This window comes from Sciurus carolinensis, chromosome 4, assembly GCF_902686445.1.
Source record: "Sciurus carolinensis chromosome 4, mSciCar1.2, whole genome shotgun sequence".
NCBI classification, from domain to species: domain Eukaryota; kingdom Metazoa; phylum Chordata; class Mammalia; order Rodentia; family Sciuridae; genus Sciurus; species Sciurus carolinensis.
The window spans coordinates 46,428,533-46,440,300 of record NC_062216.1 but is presented as its reverse complement, the minus strand read 5'-3'; the positions used below and the strand labels follow the sequence as shown (position 1 = coordinate 46,440,300).

General features: G+C 39.0%; 1 pseudogene; it reads left to right on the top strand.

Moving 5' to 3' along the window:
• Positions 1-3,157: 3,157 nt before the first annotated feature.
• LOC124981855 (transmembrane emp24 domain-containing protein 10-like) lies at positions 3,158-3,799 on the top strand (annotated as a pseudogene).
• Positions 3,800-11,768: the final 7,969 nt, after the last annotated feature.

Genomic DNA, 11,768 nt, shown 5'->3' with positions numbered 1-11,768 from the left:
ATCTCGCTGATAAGCAGATGATGACACATAATGGGGGGTGGGAGGGGTTAGTATTAGGGTTAGGGTTAGGGTTAGGGAGGGGGGCAAGAGTGGACGAAGGAAGGACTATATAGAGGGAAAAGAGGGATGGGAGGGGTGGGGGGAAGGGAAAAAAATAACAGAATGAATCAAACAACATTACCCTATGTAAATTTATGATTACACAAATGGTATGCCTCTCTTCCATGTACAAACAGAGAGACAACATGTATCCCATTTGTTTACAATAAAAAAAAAGTAAAGAAAAAAGTAAATAACAGAAATATAATTGGAGAATCTCTAAATATTTAAAAATTAACACTATACATCTCAATCACAAAATGTACTAACTGTTGCACTTAGTAAAAAGGAAGTATAAAAATTGGAAAACATAATGTAAAATTGTTACCATTTATAGATTTTTAGTTTGTATATTTGAAAACCCAGGAGATAAACTCAAAAATTGCTATAGAAAAATAAGCCAGTGGGATACAACATCAATATACATAAATTAGTAGCCTTCATATATACAAATAGCACCAAGTTAGAAGATATAGTGGGGACAGAGTTTCCGTTTACAATGTAAATTTTGAAAGGATAGCAGAATAGTGAAGAAATCTTACCTAACGTCACTTATAGCAAAAGAAATATAATTAATATAAACAATAAAATGTGTTAGATTTATATTTTTAAATACCCTGCAGATTTGAAAACCCTTATGTTATATAGAAGAACACTTGAATGAATGTCCTTGGAAGGAGTATACGTTGAAAGGGAATAAAAAACATATCAAGGTGTAGCACTGTGAGGAACAAATAAAGCATTCTGTAGCAAACTGATGGAGATGAAAATCATACAAAATCAAATTAATGCAGAAAAGCAATATGGTTGTAGAACAATAAACACAAGAAAGACAATACTACTCAAAATGAGTTTTCCCGCTAAAATTTACACAAATCACAATGCTAGAGACATATGAAGTAAGATATATCCCCCTGTAAAGTGACAGTCTTCAATATAATTTATACTATGTAGAAATCGTGGCATTATCTTGGCATCATATCTGTTAGGTCTGGCACTTTCCTTTAAGATAAAGTCACAATAAAAACAAAGTTCAAATGAGATTTTTCCATAAGGATTCATAAAATGGATATTTGCATCAGGCAAAGAAGCCAAACAGGGCCTATTTTCATATGGCTACTTCACAGGGCACAAAATTCACATCCTTACAAAATATGTTCCCCACTTATTTAAAGGCAAGCCCACTTGATTACGTACATAAACCCCAGCCCTTAATCCCTGGCTTACTTTTCAGTTCAATCAGCACAGACACTCCCTTGTATTGAGCATTTTTATTTATAGTCAGACAACAGATTACTTAGGAAATACTTCAACTGTAAACATTTTACAATTTAAGATTTTGTCTCATGAAAATTAAGCAGGCATCCAAAACCATCACCGCACATTTAAATAAAACAAGTAGCATGGAAAAGAATCACTGGACTGAAAAATTTGGAGAAGCAAGAGTTCGGATCTTAGCATAAACAGATATATTATCCTCAGTTGAATGACAAAATTATACAAATCAAAACTGAATATGGAAATAAAAGCAAGTGACTTAAGAAGAAATGAAAAGAAACAGAATGAAATAGAAAATCAGAGTAGCAGAATGATATGAAAATACACTAACCATTCAGCTGGAAGGGACTCTTGGAATCACATACAAAGGAACTAGGATGACATTAACAGGTATGAAATGAAAAGACATGGTGATAGATTGTGGGAAACCATAACGCTAGCTCCTACCGAAAAAGGGGGTTTCAAAGTAAGAGTACCAAGGAAAGAAGAGAGGAAAACAACAAGGAAGATAATTTTCCAGAATTGAAGTAGGGCTTGAATCAAGAGTCATGAAATCTCCCACCAACTGCCTTAGAAGAACACTAAAAACAGACCTGCACTTGACTGTGGCCTAGTAATATCAGAAAGATATGGAAAGAAAAAGGATAGCTCCTAAGAGAGAAAATTAAGCTCATGGTAAACTTTTGTTCTGCAACATTTGTATTATGGGTGTGAATGAGAAAATTTCTTAATGAGCTCAACACTTGAATCAGTACACTGAGAAAGGCAGAATGATCTCCCCAAAGTGCATGGGCCTCCTCCACTTCAGTTTAAACCTTAGCAGAACAAAGGGCATAGAAAGATACAATCATCTCTGCCTATCTTCCCCTGTCTTTAGACTCAGACTTAAACTAGAACTTACACCATCAGTTCACCTGATTCTCAGGCCTTTTGACTTGAACTGGAACCATATATATTGCCTCTCCTGGATCTGCAGTTTGCTGACTGTCCTTTCTGGGACTTAGCCTCCATAACTCCATATGCCAATTCATTATAATAAATCTCTCTGTACATATCTATATCTACACACATATACATATAGATAGATGTAGTCTATATATATCTATATAGACAGATATAGATGTATCAATATATTAATATAGAGCTATAATCAATTAATTAATATAATCAATAATCCTATTGATTCTGTTTCTTTGGAAAACCTAGACTAATAATTTTGCACTGAGAGTTGTTCTAGAGGTACAGAATTTTAAGGATGAGATTTTTTTTTCTAATTGTTTCTAGAGTTTCCATAATTTAATTTGTAACCTGATTAAATATGCTAAAGATTTCTTTCTAGTATAACAGGGAACACTAATATTCCATTGTACGATATGGCAGTACAGATACGCTAAATATCTCCATTAGATATAAGATAATGGAGAACAACAAATGATTATAAGAAGCAAAGGTTTGGGTGATTGTGTATAGGATGCTTGTAAACATTATTCAAAGACTAACAAATATTTTGAAGTTAGTTCTTTAGTCCTAAGTTTATTGGAAAAAGGAGTGAAAAAAAGAGGTGTATTGGAATCTGAGTTAGAATTCTCTGCTCAAATATTGTGTAAAGGACCTAAAAGCTTCTATGAACACTCTGAAGGAGACCCTAATCTCTTGTATCTGCAGGACTGAGACTGCTGAAAATCAAATGCAGAATCTCATCCTACAACTGACTGAATTACAAATCAAGTTAAACATCCAGAATCATGAGCTGTCTCTAGTTAAAAATAGGATATTGACCATGTCTGGTTCGTCTGGCCCAGTCAGTATCCCAGCGTGGCCCTCGCCCGTTGGCGTTGCTGTTTGCGTTCCTGTTTGCGTTCCTGTTCTGCCCCTGCTCGGTCCTCCCCATCTCTTTCCATCTGCCGGTTAACTCTCGCAAGTGTCCCGGTGAGGAGATCCACAAGGACCTGCTAGTGACAGGCGCCTACGAGATCCCCGACCAGTCTGGGGGCGCTGGTGGCCTGCACACCCACCTCAAGATCACAGATTCTGCCGGACATACATCCGGCAGATGATTGGAGGATGCATCCAAGGGAAATTTTGCCTTTACCACTGAAGATTATGACATGTTTGAAGTATGTTTTGAGAGCAAGGGAACAGGGTGGGTGGATACCTGATCAACTTGTGATCCTAGACATGAAACATGGAGTGGAGGAGAAAAATTACGAAGAGATTGCAAAAGTTGAGAAACTCAGGTGGAGCTATGACACCTAGAAGATCTTTCAGAATCTGTTGTTAATGATTTTGCCTACATGAAGAAGTGAGAGGCACTTGGTTCCAGTACTTCAGCATCTTTTCAATGTTCTGCCTTATCGTACTAGCCACCTGGCAGGTCTTCAACCTGTGTTGCTTCTTCAAGGCCAAGAAGTTGATTGAATAATGAGACCCAATCTCCTTCTCCCACGTGAATCCCAGAACATTGTTGGGACCTACCTTGCCTAAGGCATCCTACTAACAGTGCCATGAAGGCACGTTGAAGCTTTCTTGCCAGAACTGATCTCTTTTGGGAGCAGATGGGGTACTACCTACACCCAACAAGTCAAGGAGGGACTTCTTTTTAACTCAGTAGGATTTAGACTGGTTTTGCAACAATAGGACTATTATTAGAGTCACCCATAACAAAAAACAGAGGTTACCTAGATGATGCCAAAGCCAGCATTTGTCAGGGTTTCCTTGTGTGATCTGTTTGCACCATGTTTGCTTTCCTTCTCCCAATTGCTCACCAGCTTGGGCTTTCACTCTAGTTCCTTTACCAAGATTCGTATGACCATGTTGAACTTGTTTCATACCGATTGTCCTCTTCTGGTTTCTTCTGAAAACACCTGGCCCTTAACTGAAGTGTTTACATAGCTTCTGGTGATATCCTTTCATATTTTTATGTCTCTTAAAAGGGTCATGAATGTGATACCTTATAAAAGTGAACTCAGAACTATAGATAATTTCTTAAAGAAAATCTCATTTTAGATGGTTAAAATGTTTGTGCACAACTGAAAAAAAAAATAGAATGTTGATTTGAAAGAAGGGCATCATATAAGTTGGAATTGGACATATGGGAAGAACTTGATAAAGCAGTGGGCATAGAACTCCTAAATTTTATATCTTCGTTGCCAATAGAGGAGGCATTCCGACAATCAAAGTGGCCTCCCCATTTCCAGCAAAAGTGGGTCCTTGCCATCATAAGTAACCTCTCTCTCCCTTTCTGAGGGGAATAAACCTGTGTTGGCTAAGGAAAGTTCCATGACTTTCCCACATGTGTTTGTCATGCAAGAAAATTATGATTTTCCTTGGACTCAGTGCCACTATCCTTTATTACTTCTAGATTCACAACTGGACACAATTTGTAACAAGTCCCTAAAGATGGGTTACAAAATATAATCCATTGGGAGTTTTATGGTACAACAAATGAATTACTTGAGTTTTCCAATTTACCAAAACAGAAATTTTAGTAATATGTATAGGAATGGATTTTGAGAGGTGTCAGGGCGGGCTCTGAGGGCCCCAGAGCCGCACCCTGGCCTGATCTCTAAGATGGCGCCTGGCAGCTTGCCAGACATAGCTGCACTCATATACAAGTTTTAGGAAGCAACTCTGGTTGGCTGTTGTACATGAGGCGATCCTGGTATCTGCCTGGAGACTGTTCCTTGATAGGATGACTTCCCTGGTAGTCTACTCTCTAATAGGCTGATGTTCTCAATATAAGTCTGAGACTTGTGGAATAAAGCCCTTTTTTGGTTCCTGTGATCTAGAAAAGCGTGCGTGTTGTGATTGCCCACCGCCTGTGGGCGGTGGGCGATTATAAGTGGTGCCGAAACCCGGGAACTCAAGTTACAAAGAAGGAACTGATCAGGTAAATACAGAGAAAGTAAAGTACAGTCTGGCCGAGTTAAAGTTCGCAGGGTAAGCGACGACGGAAAGCGACGAGTTAAAGTTCGCAGGGTAAGCGACGAGTTAAAGTTCGCTGGGTAAGCGATGAGTTAAAGTTTGCTGGATAAGCGACGGAGTTAAAGTTCATGGGAAGCGACGAGTTAAAGTTCACGGGAAGTGACAGAATTAAAGTTCTCGGGAAGCAACGGAGTTAAAGTTCGCAGGGAAAGTGACAAGTTAAAGTTCACGGGAAAAGCGACGAGTTAAAGTTCGAGGGATAAGCGACGGAGATTGTGTGTTTGTAAGTGATTTCGCTTTTGTTTTGCTAGTTAAAGTGCTTTGCATTCTGTTAGTTTAATAGAGAAAAATGGGCACTGAAATGTCACGAATGCTCATGGAAGGTCCCTTAAAGGATTTGCTCTGGGCCAATGGAATTCCTCTTGAAACTAAAACAGCCCGAACCAAATGCAGAGAGGCCATAAAACAAGGGGAAGAGGTTTTGGAGGAAATAAAAGAGGAAAGGTCTAAAGCATCAGAAAGGACGTCAATAAGATCAGAGACAGACAAGGAAAATGAAACTGGGTGTGAGGAACAACTTGTTAGGAAGAGGGAAATCAGTTTAGGGGAGGGTCCCCCATTAGGAGTCTGCCCTACGTTATCTGCCCTTAAGGCCTGCTTCTCTCCAGGACCTCCCAAAGGGGGCTCCAAGTTTCTCCCCAAAAAGCCACCGCCTAAAGAACCACCAGCTCCTCCCATTGCATCTCCTTAAACTTGCCACATAGTAAACAACATTGGGAGACCTTTAATGAGGAGCCCAATCCATCTCAACACATAGGGAGGGCCCACTACTGCCCCGGGGAGGATCATTGCTGCCATCTTGTATTCTGATGCCACATCAGACTCCAATGAAAGCCCTCACCCTCCTACTTCCGGGTGGTGGGAAATCTTCCCGGTGGTCATTTTGTGATACTGGGCAAGAACTCACAGACTCTAACCTCCCCCCTCCCTGTAGGGCCTTCCCGGTAAATGTTAAAATGTTAGTTTGGGAAGGAATGACTACCAATAACAAATTGGCCTGTGCAGGGATGAAAGATGGTTCCATGGGAAGGTGGATTGTGGCTACCAAAGATATTGGCACACAGCATCTGTGAGCAAGTGGGCAGATGGAAAGGGATTCCTTATCTTCAAGTCTCTTCTTTCTTGAGCTTCTCTGCTCTTCCTACAAATGCCTCCTTCTTCTCCCCCTTTTAATCCCTCCTCCTCCTCCAACCTTGACTCAGCTGTTTCTACTTCCATTCCCCGGTCCAGCCCACCTAGTCCTCCTGCCATGAGGTCCCACATACACCAGTGGGTAGGGAGTAACCAGCCCAACCATCAGTGGCATGTCCTAGTAAGGAGTATGATATAGTAGCCCCAGACCCCACAAGTATTGGGAGATAAAAAAAAAGTCTTACCTGAACTCCAGCAAAAGTAAATTTTATGGTGCTTTACTAAAGTAATTAATGGCCGTATCACTTTTCCCGTATCATTTTTCCAGGACTCTTGTTTTTTTTGAATTCTACATATTTTTTGAGCTCATGACTTTTTGATCAGTTCTTTTTTTTTTTTTTTTTTTATTCAACTAGAGTTTTTGAACATCGGTTACATTGCAATGAAGATTCACCTATAAAGTTTCAAGGCCTTTGATTTTGTGTTATGTGTATGTCGTGCTGTCTAATGTCACGTTTTGTCTGTATCAAAACTGAGCGCTCCTAAAATTAAAATTTAAAAATGGATCCAAATATTTTTAATTCACGTGATTCAAAGAGGTTCAGCTTAAATTGGGTAAACTAATAGAAGTAAAATGTCTTAAAAATAACTTGCGAGTCTCTAGGTGGTCAAACTAATAAAATGTTGATGTAGAGTACTATAAATAATAAAATATTTAATCTTATTAAAGTAGAGTAATTTTTTTAAATTTAGGAATTTCATAAGAGTTGTTTCAGAATGTGAACAAAAAGGGGTCAATAGGAAAGAGAAAATAAAGGTTCTGGGTATGGAAATATATTTAGTAAAAGGGAAAAGGAAATATTTCTGGGTAAGAAAGTGCTTGTGTGATGAAATAAATGAGGGTCTAAGTAAGTGCTAAGAAAGTCTACGTAAGTAAAGGGCAAGTTTCAACAAGTTTGCATGTAACTAAGTTGGTTGTATGTATGTGAAACATTTAAAGCTATTTAAGGTTTTTCCTAAGGTGAAATACTAATGTTCTAATATAAACCAAAGTTTAATCTATATGGTAAAATGACATGGTAAAATAACAAGGATTTCTTAGAAACACTAATTTACTCTTAACTTTGTGTCTATTAAGTTTATTCTTTAGAACAATTAGTCTTAAAAATAGGGGTTTATACAATTATGGTTAAGCAACTGTTAGAGTATTGTACTACGTTATAGAGTCTAAATTTTTCTTTAAAAACTAAATTTGGTAAGAACCAATTTCTCACTAAATTTGAAATAACTCTAACCACAGGTATACCTTATAACCCACGAGGACAAGGTCTTGTTGAACATGCACATCTCACCCTCAAAAATACTCTTTATAAACAAAAAGGGAGAATAGGGGAGACCTTCAGGTCCCCTAAAGATAAACTTCCTCTTTGCCTCTTTATTTAAAAAAATTTTAACTCCGGATAATGAGGGTCGCTCTGCCGCTGAGAGACATGGCAATCATAAACAACATGATAGAGTGAAGGTAAAATGGAAGGATGTTCTTACAGGACAATGGAACGGCCCGGACCCGGTGCTTTACTGGAGCCGCGGCTCGGTTTGTGTGTTTCCACAGGATAAAACATCGCCTATTTGGGTTCCTGAGCGACTAACTCGACCAGTGCCAACGCTACCAACAAGTAACTCAGACTCCTTATGACCATGATGCTTGTAGCCTTTCCCCCCTTGAACTAACTTACAGCCTCTTTTCAGTTTCTTAGGAGGAACAGTTCAATTATGTACCTTTCCACCTACCCCAGTTTGTGTGTTTCCCCCTTTTATGTTTCTGCACTAACGAAATAACCGCTTCTCTCAATTGTACTTCAGATTTATGCTATCTCTCTCAATGTTGGAATGCTTCTAGGTTCCCGCTGGCAGTCTTAATGTGTGTTCCTACCTTCCTACCAGTCCCAGTCTCTGTTACAGATGTGGAATTGCCAGTGTTACTATCAAGAAACAGGAGAGAATTTGGCATCACAGCAGCTATGGTCACTGCAATAGTGGTTTCTGCAACAGCAGCACTAGCAACTGCCATACCTACAGCAACAGCAATCACTTGGCCGAAAATACAGCTACAGCCTTACAGACTAAAGAGACCCTAAACCAACATCTAACAGCAGGCATACTCCTTGTAAATCAAAGAGTGGACTTACTACAAGAACAAGTGGATATCTTGCAAGAACTTTTGGGACTGGGATGTGTTTATCCTTTAAGAGCAGTGTGTGTCACCCCTATTGCTTATAATAACCTTAGCTCTGCGGCTATGTTATCTAAAAATCTCTCTGTCTACCTTACTGGTAATTGGTCATCTACGTTTGATAATTTAACCAGTCAGCTATGAGTTGAAATACTCAGAGTCAATGCCACCAAGGTTCAAGTTGCATCGGTATCTAAAGCCCTGGGATTGACAAAACAGTGGGCTGGAACAGTAGCTGTTCTGATTATTATCTGCTTAGGGATAGCCTATGTTATACGCAGCCAAATCAGAGCTCGCCAAGATGCCCGACATCATCGATGGGCTATAATGCAGGCTTTGACAGCCATTGAGACAGGCACATCCCCCCAAGTATGGCTAAGCATGCTGGACCAGTAGTCAAAGACGGGTAAGATCCGTGGAAATGCATACCAACCTAAGACAGGGTTCTGACGCCTGGAGGTCAGAATTCCAATGACAGGTAAGGATATAATTTGCCACGGACAACCTAAGACAGGCATGGTCCCAAGTCATCTTTTCTTTATTTAAAGAATAAGGGGGAGATGTCAGGGGCGGGCTCTGAGGGCCCCAGAGCGGCACCCTGGCCTGATCTCTAAGATGGCGCCTGGCAGCTTGCCAGACATAGCTGCACTCATATACAAGTTTTAGGAAGTAACTCTGGTTGGCTGTTGTACATGAGGCGATCCTGGTATCTGCCTGGAGACTGTTCCTTGATAGGCTGACTTTCCTGGTAGTCTACTCTCTGATAGGCTGATGTTCTCAATATAAGTCTGAGACTTGTGGAATAAAGCCCTTTTTTGGTTCCTGTGATCTAGAAAAGCGTGCGTGTTGTGATTGCCCACCGCCCGCAGGTGGGAGAGGGTGGGATGATAGAGGAAGGAACATGAAATTGGGTCGGTCCATTTTTATTGATATGGTCTGAGTAGAAGTTCTACATTTAATAATTTTGCCACGGGAGTTAGGAAGGGCTCTTAAAATTTTTTATTTGCATGGCTGACTGAAACATGCCCTACAAGGTGACTCAGTGATTAAATTACAAATTCCAGAACTTTTTCAGGTTTAATGTAGATAAGAGGATGCAAAAACTTAGGGATATTAGAATATTAGATTGGATTTGTCATTGAAGACATCCTTACCCTCATGGGTAAGGATCCAGAAGATATGCCTTTTACCACTTTTGTGAGAAATAAACCTGTGAGAGAAACTCCCAAAGCCTTAAACAATCCTGCAATCACTCTATATGTACAGTAATACATAATGGTACAGTGGTAGTGACTATAGTCACTAAACTGGAAAGTGTGAAGTGTAATGAGAGTAGTTGGAACCCAGGGCCATAGAGGTCAAGTAGCAGCACTCAATTGCCAGACAGGCTGGTCTTGGTTATGATGATGGATCAAAGCAACAATCAGAATATTATGATTCATGTAAGAATATTATGCTGGTCAGTTGATTATGGTATTCCTAGGGGAAAAAAAATAGAAAGTCTACTAAGGTCTTTCTTGATCTGTATAAACAGAAAAGCTCTAACTCAGGTGAATACAAGTCCAACCTGAATCATTAAGACAGGGAGCCACAGCCCTTCAATCGATTTCCAGATTTGAGGTAGTTTATAGACTCTCTGAAAGAACAGGAGGTCAGATACCTTTGAGGAAAGATCCCAGGCACAATAAAATATTTATAACATTAGTCTTTCTCCAAACCTTCCATTATAAGCCTTTTACAAGAATAATTATGTGCACATTGGGGGAAAGGAAATAATCAGTACTTTTGGTGACTACTAGACACTGGCTCTGAACTGACATGATTCTAGGAGACTCAAAACCTCACTGTGGTCTAACAGAGTACTGGCTTATAAATGTCAAAGTGGGTCCAATGCATCTCAAAACTAATCCTGCGGTCACTTCCTTAGTTATAGAATGCAAAATTGGAATAGACACACTCAGCTGATGGCAGACTCCCCACATTGGCTTCCTGATCTGTGGTGTGAGGGCCATTATGGTAAGAAAGGTCAAGTGAAAGTCATTAGAACTCTTTGTACTTAAGAAAATAGTAAACCAAAAGTGATACCACATTCCTGGAGGAATTTCAGAGTTTAGTGTCACTATCTAGGACATTGGACTGCTATCTACAGTGGAGGTAAGGAAGAGTATATTTGGAATAAAGAATCCTTAGGGCATTTCTTAGTACTATTGCGCCCTATAATTAAGATCAACAGAAAACTAGCCAGTCCTATATAGGTAAGATTACCAATGGCCTAGACCGTTCAGAAAGACAGGTTTAGATTACCTCAGCAGATACAGAATCACAACCAGCCTTGGTACTTACTGAGCATAAAGATTATATGGAATGGATAGTGGAATAGATAGTTATAAATATCAGCTTTGAGCAGTTATAGATAAGATTGTCATGGGTATTTACTCCTTATTTTGTTATGGATATGTGTGTGTTGTACAAATGAATGAATGAATGAATATATATATATAATATATATATATATATATATATATATAGTGGTGGGTAGATGGGAATACATTGCAGATTTGAGACAAAGATTTACATTCAACTCTTATACTCTGAATCAGCATATAAAATATGGTGATTTTTATATATAAAAAGACTTTCTTCTCTTGTTCCTGTATATATTTATTTATTTTATAAACATTATTTAACTGTTATACATTTTATATCACAGTATTCCAGTTACAGAATATCCAGGAGAAGAGTAAGGAACTTTCAAGGAATTTACCTTCTCTTCTGTAGAAGGTGTTTGTACATTTTTTATTGTATGCAGGATAGTTGTATTCTATTAGGCAGAATGGTGCATTGTTACTATTTTTGTTTGGAAATTGTGATTTAGTGAAATGCATATGGGTTCCAGGTTGATAAGAGGTAGATTTGTGACAGTAAATTTTATATGCAACTTTATTAGGCTTCGAAGTACCCAGTTACTTGGATGAACATTTTTCTATATGTGCCTGTGAGAGGAGTTTCTGAATGAGATTAATACTTGAATCTGCAGCAACTG